This window comes from Amblyraja radiata, chromosome 9 (genome assembly GCF_010909765.2).
Source record: "Amblyraja radiata isolate CabotCenter1 chromosome 9, sAmbRad1.1.pri, whole genome shotgun sequence".
Taxonomy (NCBI): domain Eukaryota; kingdom Metazoa; phylum Chordata; class Chondrichthyes; order Rajiformes; family Rajidae; genus Amblyraja; species Amblyraja radiata.
Genome location: NC_045964.1, coordinates 23,525,188 through 23,545,597, shown reverse-complemented (window position 1 = coordinate 23,545,597; position 20,410 = coordinate 23,525,188). Strand labels below are relative to the sequence as shown.

At 43.4% G+C, this 20,410-nt stretch overlaps 1 protein-coding gene across 3 annotated transcripts in view; it reads right to left on the bottom strand.

Moving 5' to 3' along the window:
• The window catches only part of fut8 (fucosyltransferase 8), a 632,584-nt gene that overhangs the window by 454,324 nt on the left and 157,850 nt on the right, over positions 1–20,410 (bottom strand). For 2 of the 3 annotated variants that reach the window (XM_033026878.1, XM_033026881.1), the window contains exon 3: positions 14,846–14,934. The exons of the other annotated variant lie outside the window; for it this stretch is intronic. The gene's annotated coding sequence lies outside the window, so the exon portion shown is untranslated. The remainder of the gene's footprint in view (positions 1–14,845; positions 14,935–20,410) is intronic. 3 annotated transcript variants of the gene reach the window in all.

Genomic DNA, 20,410 nt, shown 5'->3' with positions numbered 1-20,410 from the left:
TTCGCTAGCGATTTCTCTTTTACATTCACTCATGCACTCCTCAAAACATTTGGACATTTTTATGTACACATTTTTAAATAAAATCCTCCCCCCCCCCACTCACTCATTTTGTCGCCTCCTGCTGGCCAGCCACCATAACGGCAGCTGACGCCCGGCTCTGCTCGAAAAACGCCGACATTTTCCCTTACCACTGGTGCCCGGCCCGGCTCTGTCACGCTGCCTCAAGCCAAACATCGGATGTTCAACCGCTGCTTTTCGAGCAGTGGGGGTACAGCCAGCGCGACAGAACCGGCGTGTCAGGTGCCAAGTGCCGAGGATGCGAGGCCTCATAGTCTCTGATGGGGCCGCTCTCACTGACTTTACCGTCAGCTACACGGACAACTTCGTATCCAGCAGCAGAGTGGCTCCGTTAATGCATTCATTCCACAGTGAGTTCAGTTCGGTAACAACACCCCTTCCCTTCCCCTTCCCCTTCCCCCCCCCCCCCCCCCCCCCCCCTCCCCCCTCCCTCTGCAGAGATGGAGCAATGCATTTATTGTGTTTAGAGGCAGGACTGTCCAATTGTGAAGAGACAAAGGTACTGTTCAGTTGTGCAGTGTACAATACCTCATGCCCACATTACAGGATCTGCATGCCGAACCAGTAGAAGCCATTTCTATACCAAATTGCTTGTACACAGTTGGTTAAAGAAAGTCATTACGCTAACAATCAACATCCATAATTGTTTTTCTTCATAAACTCAGTTGCACGGTGGCAAGACGTCATCATAGATCATGTGTAAAGAGAGTCCAGTGCAACCAAGGTGGTGTTTTAACCTTAACTCACACTGAGGAGAATGTCTCAGAATGCTTGAAGAATGAGGAAGCTTCATGGGCATAAAGGGCATGTCCCACAAGGGCCTGTTATGGGCAAGTATGATGTTGTGGGAATTACAGACTGGGAAAATCAGGTTGTACTGGACCCCAAGAAAGGGACTTTGTAGAGTGCCTTTGTGATGGATTCTTAGAGCAGCTTGTATTGGAACCTACCAGGGGGAAGGCAATTCTGGATTTAGTGTTATGTAATGAACCGGATTTGATAAAGGAACTTGAGGTTAATGAGTCATTAGGAGGTAGTGACCATAATATGGTCAGGTTTAATCTACAATTGGAGAGGGAGAAGGGTAGATCAGAGGTGTCAGTGTTATAGTTGAATAAAGGGGACTATGGGGCCATGAGGGAGGAGCTGGCCAAAGTTGACTGGAAAGATACCCTAGCAGGGATGACAGTGGAACAACAATGGCAGGTATTTCTAGGAAAAATGCAGAAGGTGCAGGATCAGTTCATTCCTCGGAGGAAGAAACATTCCAAGGGGAGTAAGGGGTGACCGTGGCTGACAAGGGACGTCAGGGACAGTATAAAAATAAAAGAGAGAAGTACAACGTAGCAAAGATGAGCGGGAAGCAAGAGGATTGGGTCATGTTTAAAGAGCAACAGAAGATAACTAAAAAGACAATACAGCGAGAAAAGATGAGGTACGAAGGTAAGCTAGCCAAGAATATAAAGGAGGATAGTAAAAGCTTCTTTAGGTATGTGAAGAGGAAAAAATTAGTTGACCAAAGTTGGACCCTTGAAGACCGAAAGAGGTGAATTTATTATGGGGAACAAGGGAATGGCAGATGAGTTGAACAGGTACTTTGGATCCATCTTCACTAAGGAGGACACAAACAATCTTCCTGATATAGTAGTGGCCAGAGGATCTGGGGTGATGAAGGAACTGAAGGAAATCCACATTAGGCAGGAAATGGTGTTGGATAGACTGATGGGACCGAAGGCTGATAAATCCCCAGGGCCTGATGGTCTGCATCCCAGGATACCTAAGGAAGTGGCTCTAGAAATCGTGGATGCATTGGTGATAATTTTCCAATGTTCTATAGACCTATGGATTGGAGGGTAGCTAATGTTATCCCACTTTTTAAGAAAGGCGAGAGAGAGAAAACAGGGAATTATAGACCAGTTAGCCTGACATCGGTGATGGGGAAGATGCCGGAACCAATTATAAAAGATGAAATAGCCGCACATTTGGATAGCAGTAACAGGATCGGTCTGAGTCAGCATCAATTTACGAAGGGGAAATCATGCTTGACTAATCTTCTGGAATTTTCTGAGGATGTAACTAGGAAAATGGACAAGGGAGAGCCAGTGGACGTATTGTACCTGGACTTTCAGAAAGCATTTGTTCAGGTCCCACATAGGAGATTAGTGGGCAAAATTAAGGGGGTAGAGTGCTGACATGGATAGAAAATTGGTTGGCAGACAGGAAACAAAGAGTAGGGATTAACGGGTCCCTTTCAGAATGGCAGGCAGTGACTAGTGGGGTACCGCAAGGCTCGGTGCTGGGACCGCAGCTATTTACAATATACATCAATGATTTGGATGAAGGGATTCAAAGTAACATTAGTAAATTTGCAGATGACACAAAGCTGAGTGGCAGTGTGAACTGTGAGGAGGATGCTATGCAGGCACGTGCCGTCAGGGTAGGCACTGCCTTCCCTGACTAAAATTATGACATGGTAATCATTAAATATAAATAGTAAAGGCATGGGAGAATTATGCCTATCTAAGAGATCGATCTCTTAGGCAGGCATAATTCTCCGTGCCTTTCAACCGCAGCACTTGTAACACGGGAAGGTCTGTGCAGCCCACGTGCCGTCAGCGCTGCCTGAAGCCGTCAATTTCAAGGGGAGCTGAAGGCAGCTGAAATTCTGCCTTTGCGGTACTGTGCATGTGCAGCAGCCTTCTGTGCATGTGCAGCGCAAGTTTCTTGGCGGGTTTTTTAAATATGGATTGTCATTATCTGAAGGGTATATTAGGAAGCAAAGAGAGAAGAATGGAGTTCGTGTACCTATACCGTGGTAAGTACACTTCTTGGTACTTTATGTTTTTAAATACTGTATTTCCTGGGGTGGGTGGGGGGATACTGAGTTGGATGATCAGCCATGATTATATTGAATGGCGGTGCAGGCTCGAAGGGCCGAATGGCCTACTCCTGCACCTAATTTCTATGTTCTATGTTAAGAGCTCCTTTCACAGTGTTTGAGGAGTCTGGCCCGGGGTAAAGTTGCGGGGAGGGCAGGAGCGTTGTGAAGGAGGGGATCGGGGCCAGTAACCCCCTTGCGACGCTCGGGCACGGAGCCACCACATTGTGGCCGGGGAGTGAATCAGCTCGGGTGGCTGCCGCAGCGCTCCGGGCACAGACAGCAGAACTGGCCGCCACTTCCAAGGAAGGAAGCAGCTCGGGTGACTGCGAGCAACCGCCGGGACCAGACAGCAGAACCGGCTGCCACTTCAGCCCCTTCTGCTGGTTTCCGCTCACCTCTGGCAGTGCTCTCCGTCTGAACACCTCTCTCCTGCCGCTCGCCGACCGGCTTCCCGCAAATCCTTCAATTCCGACAGCGTGCTCAAGGGACCAATTGAGGTTACTCGGCTGTGGGAATTTAAGGATTTGCGGGAAGCGGCTGACATGAGCGAAGCCGGCGAGCGGCAGGCGAGAGATGTTCAGACGGAGAGCACTGCCAGAGGTGAGCAGGCTGGCAGAAGGCGCTGAAGTTGCAGCCGGTTCTGCTGTCGGGTCCTGGCGGGCGCTCAAAGTCACCCGAGCTGCTTCCCTCCCTGGAAGTGGCGGCCAGTTCTGCTCTCCGTGCCCGGAGCGCTGTGGCAGTGGTGAGTGAGTCTGATATGATCTCCGACCCCTTCCTTCTCAATATCCTGCCCTCCCTGCATCTTTAACCCCTGGCACAGACTCTCCACACGCTGTGAAGGGAACTCTCCCTCCAATTGGACCCTTGAATTAGTATTGTCATTCAATAAGATGAAAACTGATTCAACGTCCCTGTGTGCTCCCGTATTTCCCACCATCTCTCCACCTGCCTTCATCCTCCATCCCCCACCTATTCAGTAATTAAAAAATGAAGGTGATTTAGAAGCCTTGGGCAAATTGAATTGTTACTTATTTTTATTTTTTATTTTTAAGGAGAACAATCTGCGCATGTGCCATTTAAGATTTTTTTAAAAAGCCGCCTGCCTACCTTGAGTAATTACTCACGGCACGTGCCTGATGCTATGAGAATGCAGGGTGACTTGGACAGGTTGGGGGAGTGGGCAGATGCATGGCAGATAAAGTTTAATGTGGATAAATGTGAGGTTATCCACTTTGGTATCAAAAACAGGAAGGCAGATTATTATCTAAATGGCGTCAAGTTGGGAAAAGTGGAAGTACAACGGGATCTGGGGGTCCATGCAGGTACAGCAGGCAGTGAGGAAAGCTAATGGCATGTAGGTCTTTATAACAAGAGGAGTCGAGTATAGGAGCAAAGAGGTCCTTCTGCAGTTGTACAGGGCCCTAGTGAGACCACACCTGAAGTATTGTGTGCAGTTTTGGTCCCCTAATTTGAGGAAAGATATTCTTGCTATTGAGGGATTGCAGCGTAGGTTTACAAGGTTAATTCCCGGGATGGCAGGACTGTCATATGCTGAGAGAATGGAGCGGCTGGGCTTGTACACTCTGGAGTTTAGAAGGATGAGAGGGTATCTTATTGAACATATAAGATTGTTAAGGGTTTGGACATGCTAGAGGCAGGAAACATGTTCCCGATGTTGGGGGAGTCCAGAACCAGGGGCCACAGTTTAAGAATAAGGGGTAAGTCATTTAGAACGGAGACGAGGAAACACTTTTTCTCACAGAGAGTTGTGAGTCTGTAGAATTCTCTGCCTCAGAGGGCGGTGGAAGCCGGTTCATTGGATACTTTCAAGAGAGAGCTAGATAGGGCACTTAAAAAAAGCGTAGTCAGGGGATATTGGGAGAAGGCAGGAACGGGATACTGATTGGGGATGATCAGCCATGATCACATTGAATGGCTCGAAGGGCCGAATGGCCTACTCCTGCACCTATTGTCTATTGTCTATTGTCTGTCCCACATGCGATTTTTTCGGCGACTTGCCGACACCGTCATAGTCACAGCAGGTTCCCGAAAATTTTCAACATGCTGAAAATCCAGCAGCAACCTGAAAAAGGTATGACGCTTTGGGCGACTACTCACTACTAAACAGGCGTCACCCCGCGACATGTAAGTGGGACAGGTCCTTCACGTTAACTTCCAAAGGAACATGTGCCTTAGTGCAGAAGGACGTGTTTTCTTGAAGCCTGAAAGTGAACACACTCTCCAAGTGGACATGAATCTTAAAGCCATTGTCAAGGCTTGATACCTGATCACATAACATAATGTTATTCCTTCCCAATCACAGTCCAGAACTGTGCCCAGATTCTCTTGGACATCACATCATTGCTGAAAGAGGATGCACCATAGAAATGGGTGAAGCACCTAAAGGCGTGTTATCTTTCTGCAAGAAGCCTTAAGCGGCCTTTTCACGGGGCGACTTGACGCAAGAGTTAACCAGAGTTTAACATCGTGGGAACCTCGTGCGATAACAGTACGGCATTCGTGGACCACCGTGGACCACCGTAGCGCTAACGGCAGGTAATCGTGTATCTTGGTCACTCGGGAGAAAATTCAAGAAAGTTTGAATTTCTCCAAGAGTGACTTGTACACTTGTGGTTGAGCATTGCAACATTATATGGACGTAGTGGCCAGTGCGATATCCGTAATAACTCTTGCGGGTACCGTGGGAACTCCTGCGAATGGTGAACCCGGAAGCTGGACAGAGGGGACAGAAGGTGAGTAAAAATTGTCTTCTGTGGGATTGAATTTAAAAAATAAATAAAAATAAAGATTTGCATCCGCATATGGACATCAACTTATTCATGAGTTATGTTAATGAGATTCAAGAAAATAACTATAATCTTTAAAAGGGACTTTAAAAGGGACTTTACTGAAAGGTTACGCATTTTTATGGTCCGTGAGAAATTTTTCACATGTACTTCTTTGAGAGATACAGGTCGGAGTCCTCGCCGACTAGCGATCGATGCCTTTCCGAAGCAGGGTCCGGAACGCTACCAATCAATGTTGTACAGAGACCCGTGTAAGGAGTGAACTGCACATGCTGGTTTAAACCGAAGACAGACACAAAAAGCTGGAGTAACTCAGCGAGTCAAGCAGCATCTCTAGTGAAAAATAGCTGATGTTTCGGGACGAGACACATCTTCAGACTCAATTCCGATTAGGCTGTCTGAAGAAGGGTTCCGATTCTAATCGCCACCTATTCTTTTTCTCCAGAGATGCTGCCTGACCCGCTGACTTACTCCAGCTTTTTATGTTTTTCTTCCCAGATCTGACTTACCTGCTGAGTTACACCAACATTTTGTGTCCTTCTGTGCGTATTAACCAGCATTAACCAGCGTCTGCAGTTCCTTTAGACATTACCTAACTTCAGATTTTAGAGATATAGCGCGTGGGAACTCCTGCGAACGGTAAACCCGGAAGCTGGACAGAGGGGACAGAAGGTGAGTAAAAAAGGTGGTCTCATTATCGACAAGGGAACATGTGTCCTTCGAGGACGTCCCACCTAATTGTCATTGTTGGATAATCTTTTTAACAGGAACACTTGCAGAGATGGCTCCCAGAAAATCTCAAAGAAAGGGGGTAAAGCGTGTCAGAGATGTTTTTGCCATGTTGCTCTATTCAGTTTCTATATTGTTTCAGTTTCTATATCTATATTGTTGCTCTATTCAGTTTCCCAGGGGGTCGGGACGGGACTGGAGTTGGGAGGGAAAGGTGGGGGAGTCGAGGGAGAGGAGGGGGAGACAGATGGGGGTGTCTTCATTTACTGGCGGCGGGTGTGTCACTGAAACAGGCAGGTGAGATTTCACATCCACCTTGTGTGTGCCTCTCTCTCTCTCTCCCTCCCTCTTACACAGGCTGAGAGACTCTGCCTCTGTGAGTGTACGTCTCTTTCTCCCCCTCTCCCACACACAGTAAGACCGAGGTACTGTGCTCAGTCCATCTGTGTCTCCCACATACACAGTAAAACATGTCTCCAAATGAGCCAATTCAACCAAGGGAGGATATTTATAGTGTGTGAAAAAAAAAGTTACATCATTTGTGTCACGTGTAGTTCACGATGTTCATTCAAGATTTAACGCGAAAGCTCGGGAGACGGACAAGTCACTCGCACAAATAACAGAAATGCCGAGTACCGTGGGAACTCTTTATCTACCCCCCGTTATATCGTGCGAGACTCGTGCTGGACCACGACCACTTCACTCTGGTGACATCTTGCGTCAACTCGCCCCGTGAAAAAGCCCCATTAGTAATATATCTCTCATGATGCTTTCCTTCTATGATACTACTCAGACATTAGGCGTCACTTTAAATGCCGCTAAATCTGCCCTTGACGTATTCATATTTTACAGCAACCTAGAACAGCTCATTGCTTTTCTCTTTGTTGGTATGCATGATGCAAGAGGAATCATGCTCAATTAGAAAATAAAACATTGGCAAACCCATTTTGGACCAAAAGCTGCTAGCAGATTGTTACACAGTTTTCGATGACCAACCCAAAACCACAGTTGGCCATTGTGTAATTCACTAAATGGTGACATCAACAATGCAGCGTGGGCCAAACTCCAGCATGGCTGTTCTCACAAATTATAAATATTGAGGATTTAGACAGAATGCCAAGTACATCCATTATCAAGATGCTAAAACAATCACAGGGTAAGCAACACTCCTCCTACTATATCAGAGGATAACTTTCCTGTTATAGTAATGGAGTCTGTGATATTGCCACAGAAGGATCCAACATTAAAACAAAGTATATTGTTTTTTCTTCAGTAACTGAACTGATCTGGGCATGTTTGGATATAGCCTTTCTATCCTAGATGTTATCTATATTACTAAAAGTCTGTTCTTGACTGGTTTTGGCCATCTGTGCTGCGATTTCCGAGAGAACGCCGCCACCTGCGGCCGTCATTTTTGGCCACCTTGCTCAGAGCCCATCTCCGCCGCATGTGTGCCGAGGATTTTTCCCCTCGATGAAAAATGACAGAGATATTAATGTTTTTACAAAATTCCCCATTCTCTCTGCTGCCCCCGCTGGCGGCAGGGGGGAGGGACTATAAAACCAGGAAGTGGTGTGCCACACAGTCTCTTCAAGATGGAGGAAGGCAGAGAGTCACGTTTCTCTGAGCTATGAATAACACTGAACACATGTCTACTCAAATGTAAGTGTCCTTAGTGGTTCTAAAATGCTTGCAGAATGTGTCTATTGGTTCTAAAGCTTGCAAAAAGTGTGTCTATTTGTTCTAAAGCTTGCAAAAAATGTATATTGGTTCTAAAGCTTGCAAAAAATGTCTATTGTTTCTAAAGCTTGCAAAAAATGTCTATTGGTTCTAAAGCTTGCAAAAAAGTGTCTCTATTGGTTCTAAACCTTGCAAAAAAGTGTATCTATTGGTTCTAAAGCTTGCAAAACAATGTCTATTGGTTCTAAAGCTTGCAAAAAATGTCTATTGGTTCTAAAGCATGCAAAAAAATGTCTATTGCTTCTCAAGCTTGCAAAAAAACACACAGACATGGTGGAACGAAGGGCCTGTTTCCCTGCTGCATGACTCCATGACTTTAATTAAGGTTACAACTGCTCGGCATCTTTTCTTGGCTTTGTTTAAGAAGGAACTGCAGATGCTGGAAAATCGAAGGTAGACAAAAATGCTGGAGAAACTCATCGGGTGAGGCACCATCTATGGAGCGAAGGAAATGGGCAACGTTTTGGGTTGAAACCCTTCTTCAGACTGATGATCTGTGGCTTTATCGCTTGCAAAAGAAACTGGAAAAGTGGAAAACCAACGTTGGTTATAAGATGACCCACAGAGGGATAAACTTCTCTGGCTCTGCTGCTCAAAAATTAAATAATATGCTCAATAATTTACAAGCTGTAAATATTCATGTCCAACAGAGGACACAAATGGAAAAGGCTGTTATAATACAGTGATACATACACCAAAACTCCACCATTTTCCCTGTCAAAATGTCTGTTATCTATAAAATATTGTAGTTTGGCTCCCACATCATTTTAGCTGAAAAATTCGGAATGACGTACAAAAAGCAAGATTTGTTTTCGACATCTCCTGAGTTTCAATAATACCAGCACAAGATCTTTCTCACCAAATAACTTGCTAATTGTCCAGCAGCACAATCAAAATATAGTCAATTATCTGATTCATGAGAGCGTTTCTTTCTTTAACCTCTCTTTCAAAACACTCTGTTTTGTTGCAAACTGTATTCCTGACCCACACAGCAGAAGATACAGAAAATTGAATAGGATGGGATTGCCTGAGATTTCCAGGACACATAATTCAGGATAATGGTCATGAAGGTTAAAGTAAAAAAATAATGACAAAATATTTTTTGTGTATAAATAAATTAAGTTTCTCAAATTCAATCATGAATAATTTTATGGCTTTGGTTGAGGGAGCTGACATTGTTAAATTTAATATAGTACTTCTACAGAATAGTATTTCACTAGAAGCTGCTGAAAGATGGAAGAGCTCATTCAAGAAGAATTATTCACAGCAATCAGAATGAGGTACCTGTCATTTCAAGGATCATTGCTGGATCAGAGCCCAGGGCACTCAGGTTAAGAAACAGTACATTCATTAAACGTTCTACAGCAGCCTTTTCCAAAAAATGTTTTTTCTTCATTCCAGTCAAAGTATTTCTAAATAGTCTTCTTTCACATTCTCTGCAGCACTTTTTTTTTGTAGAATTAAACGAGAAAGTTAATTTACCTTTCTCAAGTTATTTTCAATGGTTCTTTATTTCAATGGTACTTCAATATGTGCAGTGAAATTCATTTTGTATATAGTTCAGTACGTATCACTCTACATAATCACTTAGATACATCTTAGATAAGCTTCTCAGATACAGTACATGTGTATAGTAGTAGTTCACTGACAGTATGCATAACACTGAGACAGTATACAGAACACTTAGACAGTATATAGAACACTGAGACAGTACACAGGACACTGAGACAGCACACACAACACTGAAACACTACACAGAACATGGAGGCAGTACACAGAACACGGAGACAGTATGTAGAACACTGAGACAGTATACAGAACACTGAGATAGCATACAGAACACTGAGACAGCACACAGAACACGGATACTTTGCTGTTACTCAAACAATGTTGGCTTACAACTGTATTATCTGCAACACTATGCACTCACACCTCTGTGTATTCTTCCCAATTCAAATTTGACAATGAGAGTTGTTATGCTATCCTTTATGCATTCCCTAAATTGATGGAAGTGATGGGAAAAACAGCACCAGATAAAAGACTAGAAACTGCAATTTTCCAGCATGACCCCATTGATGTTAGCATTAGAATTACAGTAGTGAAATGTGCCCTTTCCCCTCCTGTCAGTGATGGTCGATGTATCCACCTTCAGTGAAAAACTAAGAATGAGGCAAATCAACATACACATGCTCTGAATCGCCCTGTGGCTTCTGTCCATCAAGGGACCATCAAGGCACCGCATAACAACTCTAAGAGCAGGAGGTGCTTTATTCTTACAAAATATTTTGATACCAGAGCAAATCAAGTTGCCATGAAATTCATCTTCCATCCTTCGAGTGTAACATAACGGCATGCAGCCTGCGATGTTAACCCATGGGTCCATGACTAACTCAAGCTCAGTGGGGAGTGGGATCGAACAAATATTGCATTATCTTTCTCATTCTCAATACTGCACTTCACCTCTAACAAGTTTGCTCCCACATTGGAGCTAATCAATAGAAGAAATGAGAAACTATTCAAACACATCATCTCCACCTCAGAACAGTGTCATCTTCAACCCTGAGGGACTGCTTAGCAGGAGGAGATGAGCTTAAATATATGCATGCTTGTGTATAAATTTGTTTATCATGTGTGCAAGTCTATGTTTGTGTCTGCGTACACATCTGCATGCATGCGAGCTGGCATGGAAATTAATTGATAAAAAGAACATAGTGCTGGAGTAACTTAGTGAGTCAGGCATGTGGAGAACATGGATAGGTGATGACAGACACAAAATGCTGCAGTAACTCGGCGAATCAGGCAGCATCTCTGGCAAAAATTAAATAAGTGACGTTTCAGGTCAAGACCCTTCTTCAGATTCCTCAGTCAAAATAAGGGTCCCGAACCAAAACGTCACCTATCCATGTTCTCCAGAAATGCGGCCTGACCCGTTGAGTTACTCCAGTACTTTGTGTCCATTTTTGTAAACCAGAGTCTGCAGTTCTTTGCTTCCACATGTAAATTAAGGACATGCTCCCTAAAAGATCAATTCTCGATTTAAATCTCAATCTGTCAGCATCAGATTGGGATTCGCCTGAATATTTGGCAAGGTTAAAATTCATCACAGGCACAATGTTCAATGTTCTTATATCAATGGCAGCTTGTACTATCAGGCATAGAAATTCAAGAGAGAAGTGAACTCCAAAAGGAGAAGACAGAAAATCACAATACTTCAACAAGATTAGTTTTCAGCTAATATTGAATTAGATTCGGAAAAAATTGTCAACTTATAAAGCCACTGACAAACCTGCATCACAACCAAAAGATCAATTGTGTCTTGTTCTGGGTGATACCTCTTGACCAGTCAACCAGGCATGTAACCCTGCAACTCCTGGACCACAGATAGCAAGCTGGCTGAAATACCAACTGCAGGCGAGTGAGCTGAGTATCAACCTCTGACGCCAGTACTAGAGACTGGTGAGTTGGTTATAACCCCCTGACCCTAGAATTGCAGAGCACTCTGAAAAATAGTCAAACATCATGGTGAAAGCAGGTAGATGTCAGCTGAGTCCTTTTTGAATACCAACTTTGCACTGACCACCTATTAAGCCTTTAGAAACCGTTCCCAATAGTAGTTATTCAGTTCCGTGAGGATTCCATCATCCAATTAAGTCCGGGCTGACAGTTCTTTCCAATAGGTTGTAACCTCAAGGTTACAACCTATTCCTCGAAAAATTCAGAAAAATGTTGAGCAATCTCGGTCTTAAAGTTTCCAACTGATGAGCATATTTAGTTTACAATGTTCCTTAATCTTTGTCTGCAAAAAAGACCTCATGTTTTAATTCCTTAAATAGAAGTTAGACACAAAGTGCTAGAGTAACTCAGCGGGTCAGGCAGCATCTCTGGAGAAAAAGGATGGGTAACGTTTCAGGTCGGAACCCTTCTTCAGACCCAACCTGAAATGTCACCCTTCCTTTTTACCCGGAGATGATGCCTGATCCGCTGAGTTACTCCAGCACTTTGTGTTTATCTTCGGTATTTACCAGCATTTACAGTTCCTTTCTGCATCCATTCCTTACATACTTGGCTCCAATTTTAAGATCTAACCTGCTGTATCCTTTCTGAGGAATTAACATTTTTGTACCTGTCCTACTATATTCCATAGAGAAATATAAAAACAGGGAACTGCTGATGCCGGCTTACAAAAAAAAGACACAAAGTGCCAGAATAATTCAGTGGGTCAGGCAATATCTCTGGAGAACATGGGTAAGTGATGTTTCAGTCAAGACCTTTCTTCAGTCTGATGTCTCCTATTGTATTCCTGAATTGTTTAAATATCTTTATTTCTTAAAATCCAAAGAGTTGCTGCAATCTGGAGAGGTAATTTCTGAAACATCTCCACAATGGAGTTGAATGGCCTTGAATAGGGCAATGGAGTTGTACTTTCAAACAATGTTTGCACGAATAATGCCTGTGATGCATCATATTTAGAATAATGGTGCAATTTTAATTCCAAAATCGAAACAGCTCATGACAGATTTTACCAGAAGTATGATGAGGGGTCAGGCAGGAAACGGTGTGGTCATCAAGACCTTTTAAACACCCTGAGCTTTCATTGTAACCAAGTCTGTGCACGTAAGTTCTTAGGTCATAGAAGCAGCGTTAGGCTATTTATCCTATTTTGTCTACTCCACCATTCAATCATGGCTGATCTACCTTTCCCTCTCAACCCCACTCTCCTGCCTTCTCCCAATAATCTTTGACGCCCTTTCTAATCAGGAACCTATCAATCTCCCCTTTAAAAACACCCAAAGACTTGGCCTACACAGTCGTCTGTGACAATGAATTTCACAGATCCACCACCACATGTAGTAGGGCAGATCCCCAAGTGTTGGAAACTCAGCCAGCAACAAGCAGTAGCTGTGAGCTAAGAGTTCTTGTTTTAAGAGTGTGACTCATGCTCTGACAGGGCCAGCTGTGATCTTGACTGGTATTATTCTACTGCACAATCACATATCCTTGGCTGTCGGCAGATTTTCATCTTTCCCATTAAGAAAATGCCAGGGTGGAATTTCGAAGAAAAATAACTCATCTTACTCTTATTAATCTCCCCCTGCCATAATTTTACCTACCCACTTCGTCTCTGTCTCGTTGTAATTCCTTCACACCTCCTTTTAAATTAGTGTCATCTTAACATCTGGCATCAGATCAAGAATAAACTAAGGCCCCAGAACACATTGCTGAGGAACACGCCTTGTCACATCTCTGAGGAATAAAGACATTTCATGCAAGGATTGCACCTACAATGCTAAAATAATTCTGTCACAATGGCATTATTGGAAACGGAACTAACTTATTGGTTTAAATTCTCACTTCAAGATAAAACGACCAATGTTACTGTGAAGAGTAAAAAAAATGTTTAGTTTGGGCTGCAGGATCTTGTAAGTAACTCGCAGACACAAGGGACTGCAGATGCAGGTTTACAACAACAAAAACACACAAAGTGCTGGAGTAACTCTGTGCGCCAGTCAGCAGCTCTGAACGGCATGAATAGGCAATGTTTCGAGTTGGGGCCCTTCTTCAGGTTCTTCTTAAGTGACTAATCTGAGACCATTGTGACCTCCACCAGGGCCACCGTCCCACCTCAGAGACTGCAGGAATATGGTTAAGAACGTTGTTGCCAAGAACCATGGGCAATCAATGCTTCCTCGCTCCAATTATCATCCAATCGAGAAATAAAAACTTAAATTCCACCGCAGGACCAATCCTCATCCCACACTTTCCCTCCAACCCTCCACCAACAAAGCCGAGAACCCTCCATGTGATGCCTATCTTTACTATTAAACTCTAAAGACACAGCGTGAAAACAGGACCTTTGGCTCACCGGGATCGCGCCGACCAGCAATCACACCGTACACTATCACCATCCTACACACTAGGCGCAATTTACAATCTACAGAAGGACAGAAGTCAATTCACAAACTTGTACATCATTGGACTGTGGGAGGAAAACAAAGCACCCAGAGAATACCCACGCAGTCACAGGGAGAACATACAGACAACACCCGAGTCTCTGGCGCTGTGAGGTAGCAAATCTACTGCTGCACCACTGTGCCACCCCAAATCCTGAATCTAATCCTGAATCTGTATCCTGAACTATTATTCAAGTATTTGTTGTCATAAGCACGTACAGCCTACCCTATTAATTATGCAGCTTTTGAAAGAAGTAAAAATGTAGACCATGTACCAAGGTCCACATTTACCATTTTTCTGCCCCCCAGTTTATTTGCTTGGCGGGCTTGTTTATACAGATGCTCTTGATTAAATTCTCTCAACTCTCTTGAGTGGCAATATTTATTTCCCAACATGACTAACGAGAGATGCTACTTTCAAAAGAGTCCTTACATAACCAATGTTATAATGGATTTCCATCTTCCTTCAGTAATAAAAACAAAAATACATTTTTCATAAGCTACTTGGAAGATGATGTACAATTTATTTTAATTCCCACTTCTAAAAATGATTGCTGCATCCCATTGTTTCGTCGAGTTTTTTTTAATCCAACAAGCATTAAAAATGGATTCATGCAATAAAACATTCTGATAAGCACCTCAAGGGGTAAATATTTTACCTGTGCTGTCAGAGGATTGAGGACTGCAGAAAATAGATCCAGGTCCTCACATCTGCTTCAGTCTTTTATTTTTACACATTCTTCATCTTCTGCAAAAATGAAAGCATGACATAAACAACCTTGTCAGCAAAAGTCCAAACAATTTCTATTGATGTGAAATATGGTTGTCAGAGCAGCCTGAACACATCTGTGTACAATCCTGCACACAGAATCCTTATGCTGAGCAAATAGTTTTACATGCACAATCCAGGTTCCTGATGGTTGTACATCTCACTTGCAAATACAGGGCAGCACAATGGCGCAGCGGTAGAGTTGCTGCCTTACAGTACCAAACACCCGGTTCGATCCTGACTACAGGTGCTGACTGTAAGGAGTTTGTACGTTCTCCTTGTGACCCCGTTGGTTTTCTCCAGGTGCTCTGGTTTCCTCTCACATTCCGAAGATGTGCAGGTTTGTAGGTTAATTGGCTTCTGGAAAGTGTGCAGGATGCAAAACTGGGATAACATAGAACTAGTGTAGGAAAGAACTGCAGGTGCTGGTTCATACCGAGGATAGACACAAAATGCTGGAGTAACTCAGCGGGTCAGGCAGCATCTCTGGAGAAAAAGGATTCTGAGGACTCCCGCTGAGTTACTGCTGAACTTTGTGTTTAACAGAGATCTACTGGGTGATCAGTGGTCGTTGCAGATTCGGTGGGCGGAAGGGAGTTTTTCCATGTATCTCTAAACATTTGAAAGTCGCTCCTTTTGCACTGCCAAGCTGAAATACCAAGCAGGTAATGCCCGTTGAACCCGCACTGATGGTCAGGGTGGTCCTAGGGACACTGAATGGGGAGCCAGAAGGCGAACTTAACTTTTCTAGAAGGAAAAGGAATCACTAATTCAGTGCAACAGAAAAAAATGGGAATGGTTGGAGGAGCTGCATCGTTTGAATGGAAAGGGTCATAAATGTCTGGAATAGTATAGTCACACAGATGAGTATCAAAATGTACTCACTTTATGTCGTCTGAGCAGGAACGCAAACAGATCCTTGTCAATAAAGTAGATTAAATGTCATTTTAATTGCAGCAGAGAGTTACCATAAATTAGAGGGAAAAAAACATGAATTGGCTCCAAAGCCCCTCAAGACTGATGGGCCAATTAATAAGATGGCAGCTGATTTTAGTTTGACCACGTCTTCAGGGTCCCAGTTGTTCCCCTAAACTCTTTGCTTTGCAATGCAGACAGTCCCTGTGTTTATAGGATTTCAATATCCCGTAGAATCACGGGTGCTTCGGGACTTCACATTACCCTAGTGGTTCACTTCTCCTTCCAAACTCCAAATGCCATGCATTGAGGAATGTGCCGTCTTTCAATGTAATTATTAGTCAGAATCAGAGAATCATACAGCACAGAAACAGGCTCTTCAGCCCAACTCGTCCATGCTGACCAAGATGCCCTTTCTAAGCTCATTTCATTTGCCTGTGTTTGGTCTATATGCATCTAAACCTTTCATCTGTACTTTTCCAAGTGTCTTTTAAATACTGTTTTGGTACCTGCCTCAACGACCTGCCCTGGCTCATTCCATATCTTCCCGAGTGAATGCACGATGGGGCAAAATGGTGCAGCTGGGGAGTTGTTGCCTTACAGCACCAGAGACACGTGTTTGATCCTGACTACGGGTGCTGTCTGTGTGGAGTTTGTTCGTTCTTCCTGTGACTATGTGGGTTATCACCGTGTATCTATAAACTAAACTAACCCATTCCTTTCACCTTAAACCTGTATCTTCTGATTCTTGATACCCCTAACCTGGGTAAAAGACTGCTTTCAATTACCCGTATTATATTACATACCTCATTAAGATCGCCCCCCTTAGCCTTCTGCTCTCCAAGGAATAAAATCCTACCTCAGGCCCTCTAGTTCTGGGAATATCCTTCTAAATCTTCTCTGCACTCTTTTCAGCTTAATGAGAACCTTACAATAGTAAGGTGACCAAAACTGAACACAGTACTCCAAACACAGCCTCACCAATGACTAGTGTAACTGTAACATAACGCCCTAACTTCCATACTGAAGGTCAATGTACCAAAAGCCTTCTTTACCACCATACCTACGCTTTCAGGGAACCATGCACCTGTACTCCTAGATCCCTCTGCCATCACTGTGAAGGTACTGATCTGGTTTGATGTCCTAAAATTCAACACCTCGCACTTATCTGCATTAAACTCCATTTGTCGTTCCTCGGCCCACTTGCACAGCTGACTAAGATCCTGTTGTAATTTCTGGTAACCATCTTCGATACCATCTACTTTATTATCATCTGCAAACTTACTAATCATGTTTTGTACATTCTCTCCCTACACAGCTCTTTGTTTTGTTGCAATTGTCATGCAAACTAATGCCAGGGAAGAAAACAATAAATTATTTAAACCATTTGAACCAAGCAGATCAAAAGAGAATACGGATTAACTATTTTCATACTGTTCATTTGCTGTTTAACATCGCATGATTATGGCCACGGTTTCAGTCACTGATAGTCCAATGTAGGCCTACATTTTCAAATATATCACCAGAATGCATACATTCTGTATCAGGTTAGTTCAAGCCTTCCCGCTCAAACAACCATTTAAAATTCTGTTTTTGCTGCCCATTTCTTTATAATTTGTCTTTTACCAGCCTCTTCATCGATTTCTTCCATAAAGCACTTTGGAGTTTTCTTTTGTGTTCTAAAACTCCGTAAGTGCCAAGTGCTGTTGTAAAACAGAGGATGGTGGGCAAAGCAGCTTGCATTGTACTCACGGCTGCTCTGTACTGCTAAAAGAGCAAGAAAGGTGGCAAAGTACAAGCAATATTCTTCATATGTTCAACACTATCATGTTGTCACTTTATTGGAAACAAACATTTGGCGCAGTGATGAGGGATTTCACAGGACCAAACCCCATTCTGAATGGTGAATCCCGTGGATTGTATACCAGTGGTGAGGGGGGACAGGTTTAATATGAACCTGAGGGGCAACCTTTCCATAGAGTGTAGTGGGCATATAGAACGAGCTGCTGGAGGAGGTAGTTACTATTGCAACATTTAAAATACATTTGGACAGGGAGATGAATAGGAACGTTTTAGAGGGATATGGGCCAAATGCAGGTAGGTGGGACTAGCGTAGTTGGGGCATCTTGGTCGGCATGGGCAAGTTGGGCCATACCGTATGATTCGGACTCTATGAATGTGCAGCCACCTCTGGTAAAGAGATTCTGTCAGCTGGAGAGGACCAACTTGGGGAGAGCAAAGGGATACTGACTCAAGAGTTAAGATGCTCTGTGTAGAAACAATGTCAGGCTATTCCTGGAGCAGTCTTGCAATCTTGGCGGCTATTCATGGACAGGGATTTACAGGACTAACTGAGCAAAGAATTTGCAGATCTTTAGATCAAGGTATAGATGCAGATCAGGGTTTATTGTCTCGAGAGTTGACGAATGAGTATAGTTCATCCAGTGCCACCTTGGTATTGGCTTGAGGTAGTATGTAGATCATCATCAAATGGTACCTTTACTATTCCCTATGTTCTTGCCATCCATCACTCTGTCTGGAACATAAAACATATTTGTTTTCTCCCTTTTGCTCTCTGATGAAGGATTCTTGAACTAAAATGTTAACTCTTTCTCTCCACAGAGATCCTATTGAGATCTTACAGCATTTCTTTTTACTTTGTAGTATTGTTTGTGTGCTCGTTTTGTCTGGCATCAAGGTCGATGCTGAGTCCTGGGTCTGCTTTTCTCCTCCGTGAATTTGATGGGTATTTTTCAATAATCTGGTAGTTCTATTTATGGTATTAGTTACATTGGCTTTCTATTGCAGTTCTAACTGGGTTGCTTGAATCTTAATTCCTGAGCTGCACTGAGTCATTGTTTTGGTTTCTGGATTACAGGTGCAGTGTAATACAACCACTGTGCTACTGCATCCATTAAGCAACCATTCAACCACAAATGCACAGTAGTCATTAATCTAAAGACTTTCCGGTGGATAATGATCTCTAAGTTGCTATTGTCACTTGGGGATAAAACAGTTCTAAAAATCTGATGTAATGTAATTGATAACATCGTTTTAGTTTTTATTTTAGAGATACAGCAAGGAAACAGACACTTGGGCCCACCGAGTCCACACCGACCAGCAGTTCCCGCACACTAACACTATCCTAACACTAGGGACAATTTACATTTATACCAATCCAATAAACCTACAAACCTGTATGCCTTTGGAATGTGGGAGGAAACCGATCTCAGAGAAAACCCACATGCTCACAAGGGGAATGTACAAACTCTGTACAGACAGCACCCGTAGTCGGGATCACACCAGTCTTTGGTTGTGTAAGAGCTGTAAGGCAGCAACTCTACCACTGCGCCTCCGTGCTGCCCTAATACCATAATTTATAATAAATGAGAGGTCCTTCAGACCAAAGATTGGACAAAGTCTGAACCTGATAGCAATGTCCATATAATTAGTTTATCTGTAAAATAACTGTTCATTGTTGATTGCAGATCAGCCTGTACAAGGTACTCGCTGGATAAAACTAATCCACTCACACAGTATCACAAAAATATTTCAACTCTTGGTATAATAAATACTTGAGAAGATCATCGTTGTCAATGATCCACATTGGCAACCTTTACAACACTGGTCAATGTGAGGACATAGCTAATGATACAAAAGCACAGCATGTGGGAGCTTCATCCTAAATAACACCAAACTGTTTCCTATCTTAGAAAATGAAAATACTGCAGACGATGGAAAACTAAAGTAACAACAGAAAATGCTGCTGATCTGAAATGTTAACTTGATTTCTCTTTCCACAGATGCTGCTCATTCTGCTGAGTGTTTCCAGCATTCCACAGGGGTGAGCAGTGGCAGGGGCATTTCAGCTGCTCTCCCTCCTCAGCTCACTTGCGCCAGTCTCAGTGCTTCCACCATTAATCAATGAACTCAATACAGACAGGACAAGAAACACAAGAGCTTAATTTCCCCAACAAAAGCTCAACTTGAACAGGTCGAAACCAAGCAGCAAGTCACATAGAAGTAAAATAGGAGCTTAAATTTAACAAATGCTGCTAAATTATTATACAAAATAAGATAAATATCTTCGCAAGTGAATAATAAAATCAATAGTTCTCGATTAGTTTTAGAGGTACGGTGCGAACACGGGCTCTTTGGCCCACTGAGTGTACCAATCATCAATCACCCGTTTACAATAGTTCTGTCCTACACACTAGGGGCAATTTACAAAAGCCAATTAACCTACAAGCCTGCGCGTCTTTGGAATGTGGCCAGAAATTGGAGCGCCCAGAGGAAACCCACACGGGAGAACGTGCAAACTCCATACAGCCAGCACCCATGGCCAGGATTGAACCTAGGTTTCTGGCGCTGTAAAGCAGCAGGACTGAAAAGATGGGTGACGTTATGGGTTGGGACCCTTCTTCAGAGGTGCAGCCTTACCCACTATCCCTTTACTATCCCTTTATTCCCACTGATGCTGTATGACCTGCTGAGTTCCTCCAGCAGTTTGGTTTTTTGCTCCAGGTTCCAGTATCTGCAG